At 34.7% G+C, this 14,427-nt stretch overlaps 1 protein-coding gene across 1 annotated transcript in view; it reads right to left on the reverse strand.

The window, feature by feature from the left end:
• Dpyd (dihydropyrimidine dehydrogenase) overlaps nucleotides 1-14,427 on the reverse strand; it is an 830,055-nt gene that overhangs the window by 153,796 nt on the left and 661,832 nt on the right. The window lies entirely within an intron of this gene.

A 14,427-nucleotide genomic window follows, 5' to 3' on the forward strand; every position in this document is an offset into this window, starting at 1 on the left:
AACTTTTCAGTGAATGTGTTTTTAAGGACATTGACGCTATTATCATATCTAGACAAGTTTCAAAGTAGATATGACAAGCCTAGAACTCTACATAAAATACATATAAATTATGGCTTGATATACAGTAATGTGTAAGATTGTATGGAGCACTCAAACATCTGTTTTAAAAAGAAACAGGGAACAGAAAGCTTTGAAAAAGAGAACAATCAGTTCTGTAAATATCCATACAACTCCTATTTTTTCAAAAGTGCAAGGGAGCTGGTATGAATGTAGAGGCTGTAAAACCAAAGTACTGAAGGATTTCCAGATTCTATATTGCTTTCTGTATGTATTTTGCACAGTTTGAAGGTTCACGGTAAGCCTGATATAATTTTACCTGCTAGAAAATTCAAATAAAATTAAAGAGAATTAACTTTACACCTTTAATTATAATACATGTCTTCATATCCATATATATATATACCATATATATATATATGGTATATATATATATATATACTAATTAGCCAATATTACTAGTATATTGGTCTCTACCCTAGCAGACATAAAAACTGCAAATAGACAGAATACACTATAGTGATTTTAAACATGAATATATTGTACTGAAGCAACTTTGGAGGCCCAACTACATCCTAGAGTGAATTAGTATTTTTGAAATTGAGCACTATTATCTGATATTCTCAGTGATCACTCAAGTTAATGATGCACTCAAAGCATTTTCTAAATTAAAGGTAGTTCTAATTATGAAATAATCTGACTGGCTTAGATTCCTATCATCATGTCTACCCCTCAAGCTAAGCTATCAGTCTGGACAATATGAACTCAGTGTGTAGGTGGCTGTTGCTTCCGGGAAGCTCATAAAAAGTTCCTTGCAACCAGTGGCTTTTCTTCTCAAAAGGCTATATGCTATATGGTGATGATAACAACAGTAGTTAGGAAAAGGCAAATCCATGGAGACAGTAAAAAGAACAGTGGTTGGAGAGAGGGGTGAGGGGAAGGATGGATGAGGAGGCAGAGCTAGAAGAATTTTAGGACAGTGAAACTAATGACTGATAATATAATAGCAGGTGCACGTTGTTGCATATTAATCCAAGCACTGAAGATGAGCCCTAGTATAAAATGTGGGCTTTGGGTGATAATGACACCCTGATATAAGATTCTCAGTTTCAACAGTTCTAACACTCAAGTGAGGGATGCTGACATGTGTCAGGGCTGCTGGTACATGAGGAATCTTTGTACCTTCCTTTCAATTCTGTTGTGAGCTGAAAACTACTCTATGAAATAAGTTCTTTTAAAAATAACTAGTTTTCTACTTAAGATGTTCATATCAAGTGGGTGCTGGGAATTGAATGCCAGTCCTCTGAAAGAGCAGTCAGTGCTCTTAACCACTTTCATATGTAACTAAATTCATGCTATTTAGTTGCTTCCTTATCACTAAAGGTGTGTATTGAATTGCCTACTTGTTTCTCTGTTACCTAAAAGCTTCCTAGAGATTACTCAATACTGACACTTCAGAATTACACAATTGGAGCTTAGAACACAGTGTATTAAGTTAAACTAAAGAGGAACTAGACATGAGGATTTTACTTTTATGCCAAAATATTTGTCGAAGGTTCTTTATACTTTATTAGGGTAATATAGCAGGCAAATATTTTAATAGGATAATATAGCAGGTAAACCAGTGCATTCAGTAATATATGCTGTAGGTATAATAAAAATAAATCTAACTATGCATATAGATAAAAGGAAATCTGTATCATAAATATTCAGATAGATAGCTAACTGCATAACATAACAGATTGTTCAATACATACTAAGCCAATGGGTTCTTCATACACATGTTACTTTGAACTAATAAAAAATATTGGGATTCTTTTTCTTCCCTTATTTAGTTTACCCAAGAGACTATAGGAAACTTGAACTAAGCAGATAAATAATTTATTTCTCACTTCACTGTTAGAAGACTATCATTAACACTAAGGGGTAAATTTCAAAGTGGTATACAGGGATTTGTCAGCATATTCCAATTGATATTAATGGACATCAAATGCCAAAATCCCAGGACAGAGCTTTGAAAATTTAACCAGTTACAGTTAAAGGGCAACATTATTACACGGGTGTTAAAAACACCAGAAAATTCTCATTGGCATTTGAAGATGTTCAATTAGGTCAATACGACATTTTCCATTTCATGTTTTCCTTCCATTTCTGAAACTTTTCTAATGTGCATAATGAACATGAAAACCTTTCAAACTAATAAAGGTATCTTTTTCTCTTTTTTTAATTAAAAGGAATTATGTTCTCTGTGGAAATGTGAACCAAAGTTGAAGACACAGATCTTCCTGTATTTGGGCAAGAATTAAGTCAGCTTTTATTTATATTATTATAAACTCCATTTGACTAAAAAATAACGGATTCAATAGGACATATAACCTACCTGTCTTGGCATTTTTAGAGAAAATAGGTTTATAAAATGGGTTTTATCCACCAGCAAGTTATAATGAAGAACACTAGAGGTATATATAGGAAATAGTCATGCTAAAGTATAAGATAAAAATTTCCTTATAGTTTCAAGATGAGAAAAGTAAAGAGATGATAGATTCCAGACAAAAATTAAAACTCAATGTGAAGAACGTTCATGTATCCATATAAAACAGAGCTGCACATCTATCAATTAGAATGAACAGAAATTTCTAGAACCCCAGCTGCTGAGATAGTGACTTCTAAAACACTACCACTATTATGGTCACTGCTTTTAGAACAAAGAGTAGGGAAGAAGTTAGTTCATAGCCTGAGAGTTGTGAAGACAAGCTCCATCCTGTGGAAAACAACAGGTTTAAGTCAAGAAATTGAATTCCTATCTACCTAAATCAAGTAATAGGTAACACCTAATTTAAATTAATCCGCTATCTACATAGGGTAGCCAGGGGAACCTGATGAAAAATCCAGTTACATCAGGCTATTTCTGTTTCAATTGTGTGGAATTCTCCAACAAAGGTCAAGTCATTCTAGGTCTCTGAATCTTGAAACAAACTGAAGGCTCAAAGAAAGGGATGGAGGAAGGGAGAGAATGAGGGAGGGAGGGGGAATGAAGGAAGGATGACCAAGTATTCTGGTTTGCACAAAAGTGGCCTCTTGGAGTCATTGATGGGCTAGACTTAACTGCCTATATAATTAATATGCTAATAAATATACTAAAGCCTTCATGTAGTCATAAATTAAAATCCATTCAGTGAGTTGAAGTTACAGATCTTTGACAAATATTACAGAGCACTTTCAGATTGACGACGTTTTAGAAAAAAATTTTTTATAACTGAAAAAATTTGGATTATGTTAATAAAGGTGATTTCTTTGGAAAAATTATCAAAATTTGGATACAATCTTAAATAGAATATTATTCACTGTAGAACTATCTTTTGGTATTCATATAAGAACACATGATTTATGCTTCTTACCTAATGTTCTTTTGTTCCTCAACCTGTTGACCAAAATATTTTCAAACATGTATGCATGTCATTTTTTTCACTCACGATATTCAAAAATGGCAGCCTTTTTTATTTTCATAGACTGTTTCAAAGTATATAAGTTCCAGCACACATTGTGTACTATCAGAAAATAAAAGCGTCATTGTTTGATATCAAATATTTTATTAATATGAATCTTATGAAGAAATCAAATTGAGGATTAATTACAGTCTGGAATAACATCAGTCAGATACTGGGGCCAACCTTTGAGGTTTAAATACTGACTATGCTACATACAGCCTGTGAAATGTTGTTAAGATGAAAATTGTAATAATGTCATGGAATTGTGTTGTGGGTGAGTTTAATGTATTTCAAGGCAAATACTAAAGACTGAAACTTGAGAATATGATCTGTGCATGTCTAAAGGACCATTAATTCCTGAGAGACTATTTGGTTAGTTCACTTTCATGCTGTCTTCTGTGTTGTTCTTCTGCATTTAGTGATGCATTGAAACTGACTTTTATAAAAAAAATAAAGAAGACATAAGCATGATGCCTACCTTGATAGACCTTTATACTCTCTGATATGACCTCCCCCTTCTTCTTTTTAACACCTGTCATTTACAAGTATCATAATATTGATCAGATTACTTTTGACTCTAAATGTACAAACCTCAGAGTCCAACATCAGTACGTTAAGAATTCTTTTGCAAGAAAAAGATCCAGTCACTACACCAATATAAAAGGATTTTAATGATATTAGAGTAAAGTTTTTTTCTGGTGAAAAGGGAGGAGAGATTTACTTTGCATGACTGAATCACTGAAGGAAAAAGGGGATTTTTTAATGGGCAAGATAGTGTGGACTGTATGCTAATTTTGGCTAACTGGAATTTTGAATAATTGGATTTAATTCTGTTTGTTTCCCCCCATAATCACTTGACTCCTAGGATAGCTACGATTACACAATTAATTGATAGAACTAAGTCCACATAAACTCCCTGATAATAGCTCAAAGCTGGCAATAAAACAGAAGCCAGGTTGTAACAGTTGCATATACTTACTGCATATACAAATGAAAAATTCAGCTTTAATTTGCTTGTATTAATTAAAATATAATGAATTAAGTGGGTAACACATTTATTAGAAATTGAATTTTGACTGTCTAATTGTTATAACACCCAGAATGAAAAAAAAGTATAAGCAAATGAGGAATTTCAAAGATTTAGGAGTTGAAAGATTGATTTTTTATAAAACGCACTTAAATCAAGTAGCAGCAAATTTATGCTTCATGAAAACAAGTTTAAAATGTTAATGAAGCTAATATACTGATAAATATGTTCAGCACAACTATTTAAAAATACATCTTTACACATGGATTAAGATCTTCTGAGAAAATGAACATAATTCAACCAGAAACTGATGCACTAAAACTATTGAGGGTTATATGCAGATATGAAATCAAAGGAGAGAAATGAGGAAAATCAAAAGCATACAAAACTGTTGGTCTTATTTTAGTTTCTTTTCCCAAAGCCAAATGTTTTCTCATTAAAATGTTTTGAGTTTTGTTGCTATTAAAATATAGTTTTGAAGCTTTAATACCTTTGTAGCTATGTTTACCCGCTTCTTAAGAAAATCCAATGTGTCCATAGTTAATTAATATTCAATAACTCTACCTAAAATGTGCCAGGGATTTTATGTGAAGCAATAAAATTAATAATGCTCACCAAGGAACAGAACAGCCCCCTTCTTTCTGAGAGTATCGGCTGCCATTAGTGGAAGAGTCTGGTGCATTCATTCCAGTAAATTCCACATGCCAGCATCCTGTACACTTTACCCTTACAAGTATGTGAAGAGTGACAGTCATGGAAATGGAAGCTTATGCTAAATACCATATCTGAAGTCAGTTTAAAAAGGGATGGACTTGGACTGAAAGGCAAATCTTCATGTAGTTACCCAGGCTTCCATGAGTATTGAGAATTGAGTATAGCAACTATGAAGAAGGGCATTTTATTGTAGTCTTGAAGAATGGCAGAAACAGGACTGCGGAATACTGAGCCCAGGGCTGAATTCAAACCCAGAAATCATTAGGATGAGCTCATTTGTTTATAGAATCATGACTTTGAACAAGCTCCTTAGTCTTCTTAAATGTAAGGCTTCCCTGTTTGGAAGCAAGGAAACTGATACCAACAATATTAGAGTAAGTTAAGGGGGTTTATGTTATACAGTTTATGGAAAGCACATTGCCTGGCTTAGTTTGTAGAAGCTAATATCATTGTCAATGTCAGAGAAAATTCAGCATAAGGAAAATATTCAGCTATAAAAATACAGGGATAATGACTTAATGGAATGGATTGGGAACCCTTGGGGAATCCATGCCAGCTCATAACCCACAAAATTATGAATATTCATATCTGAAGTCTCTCATTTAAGTGTGAATTTTTTGTGAGTAAATATTTATTTGTATTTCAAATGTAACATGTAATATCTAAATACAAATGCCTTTCTATCCACAAATTCCATTTTAAGGAGTCTATTACATTAGTTATATATGCAAAAATGTTCTCCAAAGTATATTTCTTTCCTCTATTCCTTCTTTCCTTCCTTTCTCTCTCTCCTTTCTTTCTTTCTTTCTTTCTCTCTTTACTTCTGTCTCTTTTTCTTTTGTTTTTAGAAAAACAGCGAAAAATATTAAGTGCTCATGAGATATTGTGCTACTTAACAAATTATATTTCATCTATGCTAGAATATATAATGGTAAGAGTCAAACACTAGCAGTAGAAAAAAAACTTGTTATTACATTATTAATTAACCTTCTGTACATGATGCTTGTGTGTCTTGAATGTTGTGTTTTAAACTGTTGAAATACTGTCATATAAAAAGGGTGAGTTTAACAGAGTTGGGGTTGAAAAGGAATTTTCAATCTTCGCTACTGATTCATATATTGTTTAATCCCTTGGATAAGAGGATATATATAGACTACTTCTGCAAAGGAAAAATGGCCATATTTATAAAGACCCTATTTTTCTATGTAATATTAGATATTATCAAAACCCATACTAGGAGGATTTTATGTGTGTGATGGTCAATGTGTCTATCCTCTGTGTATTAAGAAAGGCATACTTGGTTCCTCATCCACTATTTTAAATATGATTTGTAGGAAGCTTGAAACTGAGAGACCAGAATGAGAATTATTTTTCTCCCTGTCCCTGTCCCTCTACACTATGAGAGACAATGTGTTCAGCCATAGATGGTAGATCCACATCCAACCCCATCTCTGATGCTCGGGAAATGTCACTGGAGAGGGGGTGGAAAGAACAAGAGTTAGAAGAGTTAGTTTTCCTTGGAGTAACCATTGGTGGGTTATCCGTGTTCCGGTGGATGACCCATGCCCATGCCCATATGGGCAGCACAAATTAGATTCATTGGGTTATAAAAAGAGCCACAAAGTTTGGAGAAAGATGTGCTAGGGTCATCAGGGAGAGTTGTGGGGAAAGAGTGGAAGGCAGAAATGATAAATACACATTGTAAATGCAGATGATAGTCAAAGAATTAAAACAAAAGGACTTTTAAAAATGAAAGGTAGCTGAGAAAAAAGGCTTATTGTGTGTTTTGTTCTTGATTTTGCCACTGACATCAATGCCCATGGCTCAGCATACACGATTGTTTCTATTACTCTTATTCTTATCTTTAACAATCTGGGAATCATGAATGAACTCATCTAGGTTTGGACTTGCATATCTCTTGAGTATCTATGGTGATGAAACTGGTAGGATGGACTAGAAAGACTTTTTTAAATAAGGAAAACGTCAGGTGTCTCCCAATTCAACCTTGAGGGTACTGTGAATGTGGACATGGCAGTTTTAATAGCAACTTTACATGCCATGCAGAGTCCAAACAGATGGCGGTGATTAGGTCAACTAAGAAAGGAAAGAACTATTATACACATGGACTTCGTATAGTAAATAGACAAGATATTAGCCAGTAGACAATAGACAAGATAGTAGACAGTAGCCTCTATTTTGAACACATTCCAGTTGGCAATTTTCTTTGAACTTTATATATATTATCGTGATAATGTCACTGTGGTTGGGTATTTTTGCCTCTATTTATACAGATACACAAAATGAGACAACGACACTGAAAGAAGATAAATATCCCATGCTCAAGTTCTCTGTCAGAAAGAGTGGATCCAATATTTGAAAGTATGTGCAACTGAATCTCTCTCTACTCTTACTCTGTTATTAAGTTCCATGTTATATTTCTTTCTCATTTTTAAGTGTCCAAATTTAAATTAAGTTACAAAAGGATGAGTTAATTTTTATAGCTAATAAAGATGTATTACCCAGGTATGATAAACCAAGAATATTAACAATGAATTAATTGCTGGATAGGAACTAAATTAGAGCTAGTGCAGTTCATAATTGCTACAAGAGTGACCATATGGCCCAGTTTTCCCAGGAGAGTACCTGTTGATTATACCTATGATGATTCATAATTGTCTGATGTTAATTATGAATAGCATTCTCTTTCACCTGAGAAGTGTCTCAGTTGGGATGCTACATTGTACCATCACAGTAGCTAAAACTGGTGATAATTACATCTAAATAAAATAGAAGTTACAGAAGACAAGTGAAATGTGACTTAAAACAAAAGCCATCGCCAGTGAGTATTTTGGAAACTCCTTACAGAGTCAAACCCTAGGTGTGAGGGTTTCAAGGTCTTTGCAACCCTTACCAGAAGAGAAAGCCTAGCAGCTACTAGGCATCTTCTGTCTGTTCTATTTTTCACCTGTAGGTGGCCACTACAAGCTACACTTATTAAACAACTCATTAGTAGCATTTTTCAATACTGTCATCTTCAGATAATTAGCAATTTATTTAAATAACCAATTTCTGTAGAAATAATTGCCATGAAATGCCCTGAACCTACTTTTTATAAACTATAATAAAAGTGTTAAGATAATCCCTGACATTTGCAAATGCCATTAGTTCACCTTTCCTTTTGATAGTGCTATGGCATTATGTTTAAACAATTACCTGATAACACAGCAGTTTAATGAAACAGTACAGTAAGCGCGCCTTCAGGATGGCCAGAGAGGACATGCAGATTTAAAAAGAAATCCAGTATGGAGACATGTTTACACAGAGGAAAGACATATTTGGAAGAATGAGAATCACTGAGATAAGTAGATTTTTGCCGTTACTTGGTGGTTTTAGTTCACATGGTAGAAACTACAGCAAACATCCTTTCTTCAGAAATACAAATGAAAGTGTGGGCATTAATGCAGGTTATTGGCTTTTGCAAACTAAGGTCTTATTCTGCTATAAAACATGCTGTACTTGTGCTATTGGCTTTACAGCTTCCCTACAGTACAAAATTCTTCATTTTTTTATCAACCTTAAACATTTAGGAAGAGTTTTACTTTTAAAAGGTCTACATTTTCAAAGTATAGTTGAGCTGTCAAGGAAAACTATAAGTGGCTTTTTCATTTCAGACAGCATTTGTCTTTAACATGGATGGAGTTGTCACTCTTTTCCAGGTGGCATTTTAGCAGTGTTTTTGGCTAGAAACCACTAATGAGAGGACAGTGTTTCTTGTCTGCAGGTGGTAAAACTCACTGAGACATTCCCAATGTTTAAGATGGTTAATTTAGTATAATAATTCAAAGTCTGTGGTGATATCAAGTTTAGGATGAACTGAAAATGATAGTTTCATATCTGGTGGTGAGAAAATTGTTCATGTTATTGACATGGTGACAGTAGCATTGTAAGTCTCAGAGGCATTATTTCCACTTTAGAGATGAGGACACTGAAGACCCCAGAGTTAAATAGCTGTTCACTTAAGGGAGTCAGCAGTGTGTGGCCAAGTAATGCATCTTGATAATAAAACATGCCTCCTCAGTACTAAGTTTCCATTGACAATGTCATAAGAGAGTCCACTGCTAGGACTGAATGCAAAGGGCTTCCTCTACTTCTCAATAAACATAAGCTCCATCTACTCTCTCTCTCTCTTTCTCATATATATATATATATATATATATATATATATATATATATATGTCACATTTTTGAACCATAAATGTTAAATGTCTAACTATTAAATATAAAGAGATAGACTATTTTTACAAAAACCACACTGAACCAAGAGAGGGTTTCAGGATTTGGTGTAGAAGGCATTCCTTCTGGGAACAAATATTGTTACACTCCATAGAAAGGCATCCTTAAGCATGCTCTTAGAAATGGTTATGTTCAGAGGAGACAGAAAGATTATAATGACTGCGGGAATGCTGATGTTTGGACTGACACCTTACCCATGGGAGAACACAGGATAAGCAGAAGTGAGCTTCTTGTTGAGGACACACGAGGGAATAACAAGAAGAGCTCACATCCACTACAATTGCATCATTTCCTTCTTTGGAAAGCCATGCCTTTGCTTCCTGAAATCTGTGCTGTTTTCCCTGAGGGTGGATTCATGGCCAGGGTGTCCATGGTAGCACTGGCTGTCCTGTAAACCTTTCCTTTCATTCTTAGCAATGCATTCTCTTTTCACTTGTCAGTGAATTGCATGTGTAAATTTATGTGTACTGTGATAAACCTGTGTCCCTCGCAGTCTGCTGAAACCTGGTGTACAGCAAAAGGGCCATGGTTTGTTCTCTTTGGTGGGCTAGACAACTCTCAAAGATGTACCTTGTCTCAACTTCTGAGATTCACTAATCTCTGTAAAATAGATAAGTAACCTTGGTATGGAAGAAATCTATTGCGTAGTGGTTTTTTGATTCATTGACAACTAAACTTTCATTTAATTTCAGCTGGATGAAACATATGGGGAATTATTTTCAGTTATCATTATGTCATGTAGCCAGCAAAGAACTGGTTAGCAAAAGGCAGCAGTAGAGGTGCTCTCAATAAACATGCAAGGATGAGGAAGATAATACAGAAACGCGTAATACATGAACATATGTCCCATTGTATCACAGCCAGCAGGGGCAGAGGGGCAGGCAGGAAGGCTGAACTAGTAAAAGGATGCTTTCAGGAGATAGATATAGGTAGGACCTAGCTGAGCTCTACAAAGATAGCTAGCTAGTGTTAGTAATGAAGATACTTGTGACTCTAGCTGGCGCTGAGACCACAGCAATATCCCTTGCAGATTTGGTAAAGGGCACATCAAGCTTGTGAAACACATAAAGGACAAGGTCAGCTTTTTAAGTTATTCTTAAATTACTATCTGTTATTATGGTAATCATGTTTGAAACAAGCTCTCAAAAAGAGAAATGAAGAAACTTAAATAAATAAAATAATGCGGTTTTAATAGAAATTTATGAATTGTAATAAATTAATAAAACCTGTATTAGTAAAGATATTTCTCAGAATAATGTAAAGAGAATATATATTCCTCATAAATATATCTGTGTGTATGTAGCCTTTGTTCAGATTATAGACATTTTTCTACTTTGATAAAAACATTAAAATTTCTCTTAGACTGACTAGTTAAAATAAGAATAGTATGTTCTGCTTTTTCAGAACATAAAGTTCATGTAATGGGAAAAAAGGAAGGCATCCTCTCACTTAACCTTCACCAGCTATCATCAGTCCCAGAATATATCATTGTCACAGATGAATTTATCCTTTGTCAAATATTATAAACACTGGTGGACACTGCAGCATGAGTACAATAGAGCACATGATCAAGGGAGAGGAATTTAACACTCCATTTCTTCATGAGTTCATAGAGAATGACACAAGGAATTCTCATACTTTGTGAGGCCACAAGAACACCCGCCATCAGGCTGGCACCCCTCCCTCCCTGAGAAGAAGACAGCTACACTGCAATGTAGCCTAGTTATGCTTTTGTGTCTGTAAGTCTTAAGGTACCTAATGCTTCTGAATTGACTGTGGGCAGGAGACTCCGCAGGGAAACAGCTGGCTAGAAACTAGTAGTTATTTTATTAAACAACTGAACAGGACAGGAACTGCAAATGCACCTATTTTAGAACTGGATGGAATGGAATCTGACAATTGATATAAGGCAAACAGCACGATGACTATCACAGAGTCTTTAGTAAGGGATACCATAATACAAACCCTAAACAAATGAAAAGAATAATACAGGAACAATAAGAACCATTTTATGCAATAAATCTAACAATTGATATATGGTGGGCCAGCTCAATGCAAACTATACCTGATTAAAGTTCAGACAACAAAATGTAGAAAATCAAAATTTAAGGGATCCACAATTAATACAGAAAATAGATTTATAACTGAAAAAAACACTGTCAAAGAGCAAACTAATGATTCAGATTATTTCATTAGTAATTTTGATTATATTCAAGGAAGAAATAACACGAATCTTATATAAATTCTTGCAGAAGGAGGGGAAACTCAAACCTTTTTATATGGCTATTATATTTCTGTCATATAAATCTAACAAGTACATTAAAAAATAAAATTTAGCCCAATAACATATGAACAATCTAAAAATATATAGTAAAATAAGAAAATCCAACACCAAAGCTAAGAGTTTATCCCAGAAATGTAAGGTTGATTTGATATTACACTATCAGTTCATCTAATTTATCAGATTAGCAGAAGACAAAAAAGGGTCTAAAAAGTATGCAGAGAGTAAATTTAGCAAAATTAAAGATTCATTCATTGATGAAGATTATCAATGAAAATTAATAAATAAAGTATTATTCAATGTGAATAAAGCATTTATGAGAAATCCATAGCTAAATCATAATTAATGGAAAGATTAATTTTTAAAGTATATTTTAGTATTCCTTATGCATTGCATGCTCTATTCCTCTATCCCTTTCTACACACCACCAACAAAAATATGAAAGTTAAAATTTAAAAAGCATTTACAATGTAATATAACACATGGAAATATACTTTTGAAAGATTTTTAAATCTCTAAAAGTTGCAAATCCCAAGAAAGAATTAAAGTTGTACTAGTTTTATATCTGTTACTGCAATAAAATTCCCTGATCAAAAGCAACTTAAGGGGAAGGGTTTATTTTAGCTCACTATTCCAGCTAACAGTTCATTGTGGGAAAGTCACAACAACAGGAAGTTAAAGAAGCTGGTAACATCACAACCACAGTCAAGAGCAAACAGAAACAAGTTCATACATGCCTTGATGGGGAATGTACTGTGTATGTTTATCTTATTGATTGTTAAATAAAATACTGTTTGGCCAATGAGACAGCAAGTAGATGGGACTAGGAGTCAAAGAGGATTCTGGGAAATGTAGTAGAGAAGTGATGTTCCAGAAAGGAAGTGACATAGCAAGGAGACTCATATCTAAGCAAGGAAACAGGAAGTGTCCTTCTTTTTCCCCTCTGCTCCTGCTCCAGCGGCACAATGTGATCCACCGGCAAGGAGGGACGCCAATAAGGTGTCTGATAAGTCGTATAAAATATATAGATTTATGATAGTTAAGACTGAGCTAACAGATGAGAAGTCCTAGTCATTGGCCAAGCAGCATTGTACCTAATACAAGTTTCTGTGTATTCATTTGGGCCTAACTCGGGCAGGCGGCTAGCGAAAAGCTTACACGAGGCGGTGGGGCTCAACACCTTTTGGCAGAAAGATTTATTGTAACAATGCCTAGTGCTTTAGTATCTTGTTCTACCCTTAAATAGTCTAGGACAAGAAATCAGGGACTATTGCTACTCATTTTCAGGTTGGGTTTTCCAAAATCAATTGAGGCCATCAAAGCAATCCTACATGGACATACCTGTTGTGGAATATCTGTTTAACTAGGGAAAGTTGGGTTACATTTGTTTATACTGCATTTGTCTAATTATGTAAAGATATGTTGCTGTTTTACCTTGCCTGCCTAAGGCGCCTGATTGGTCTAATAAAAATGGTTGATAGCTTGGCAGTAGAAGGATAGTCAGGTCTGGTGGGAAAAGAGAATAAGTAGGAGGAGAAATCTAGGCTCTAGAGAGAGAAGAGAATTAGGGAGAAAGAGAGGGAGACACTTAGGGATAGCCAGCCAGGCACACAGATGTGAAGAACAGGAAAAGTAGGACATACAGAATGAAAGAAGGGAAAAAAGCCCAGAGGCAAAAAAGTAGATTAAGAGAAACAGATTAATTTAAATTATAAGAGCTATTGGGACAAGCCTAAACTAACTAACACCAAGAATTCATAAATAATAATAAGTCTCTGTGTCTTTATTTGGGGGCTCGTAATAGGCCCAAAGAAAGACTGCCACACATACCCACAGGCCAACCTGATTTAAACAATCCCTCATGGAGACTCTCTTCCCTGGTGATTCAGATTGTGTCAAATTGATAGTGAAAAACCAACGATCACAACGCATGTGGATTGGAAAGCTCTATTCTATTGAGAAGTTGACTTTCTCTAAACTGATATGTAGAATCAACACAACCCCAACAAGATTCTAGTATGTCTTCTTTGAATAAACCAACTTGCTGTTTCTAAAAGTTCTCCATAAATAGAAAGGATGTGGAATAGCCAAAAATAAAAAGGAAAAAGCCAATAGAATTCAAGTATATTATTTCACTTTAGGACAGTGGTTCTCAACCTGTGGGTTGTGACCCCTTTGGGAGTCGAATGGCCTTTTCACGAGGGTTGCCTAAGTATCAGAAAACACAGATATTTACATTATGATTCATAACAGTAGTAAAATTACAGTTATGAAATAGCAATGAAAGCAGTTTTATGATTGTAGGTCATCACTACATGAGGAACTATTTTAAAGGGTCCCACCATTAGGAAGTTTGAGAACCACTGTTTTAGTGTGTCTCTAAATCTGTAGAACTCACTACAACTGTATTAGAACACATAACAAATGAACTGGAGAGAATGGAGTTCTGAAGCAGTCCCACAGATGAGAACAATTGATTTTGAAAAAGGCACTAAGCTCAGTTTGAGGAAAAAAGCGATTCTTCTAACAAATGGTGTGAGACCCCTACCTCTCTTCCTATATAAAAT

This window comes from Cricetulus griseus (assembly GCF_003668045.3).
Source record: "Cricetulus griseus strain 17A/GY chromosome 1 unlocalized genomic scaffold, alternate assembly CriGri-PICRH-1.0 chr1_0, whole genome shotgun sequence".
Lineage (NCBI taxonomy): Eukaryota > Metazoa > Chordata > Mammalia > Rodentia > Cricetidae > Cricetulus > Cricetulus griseus.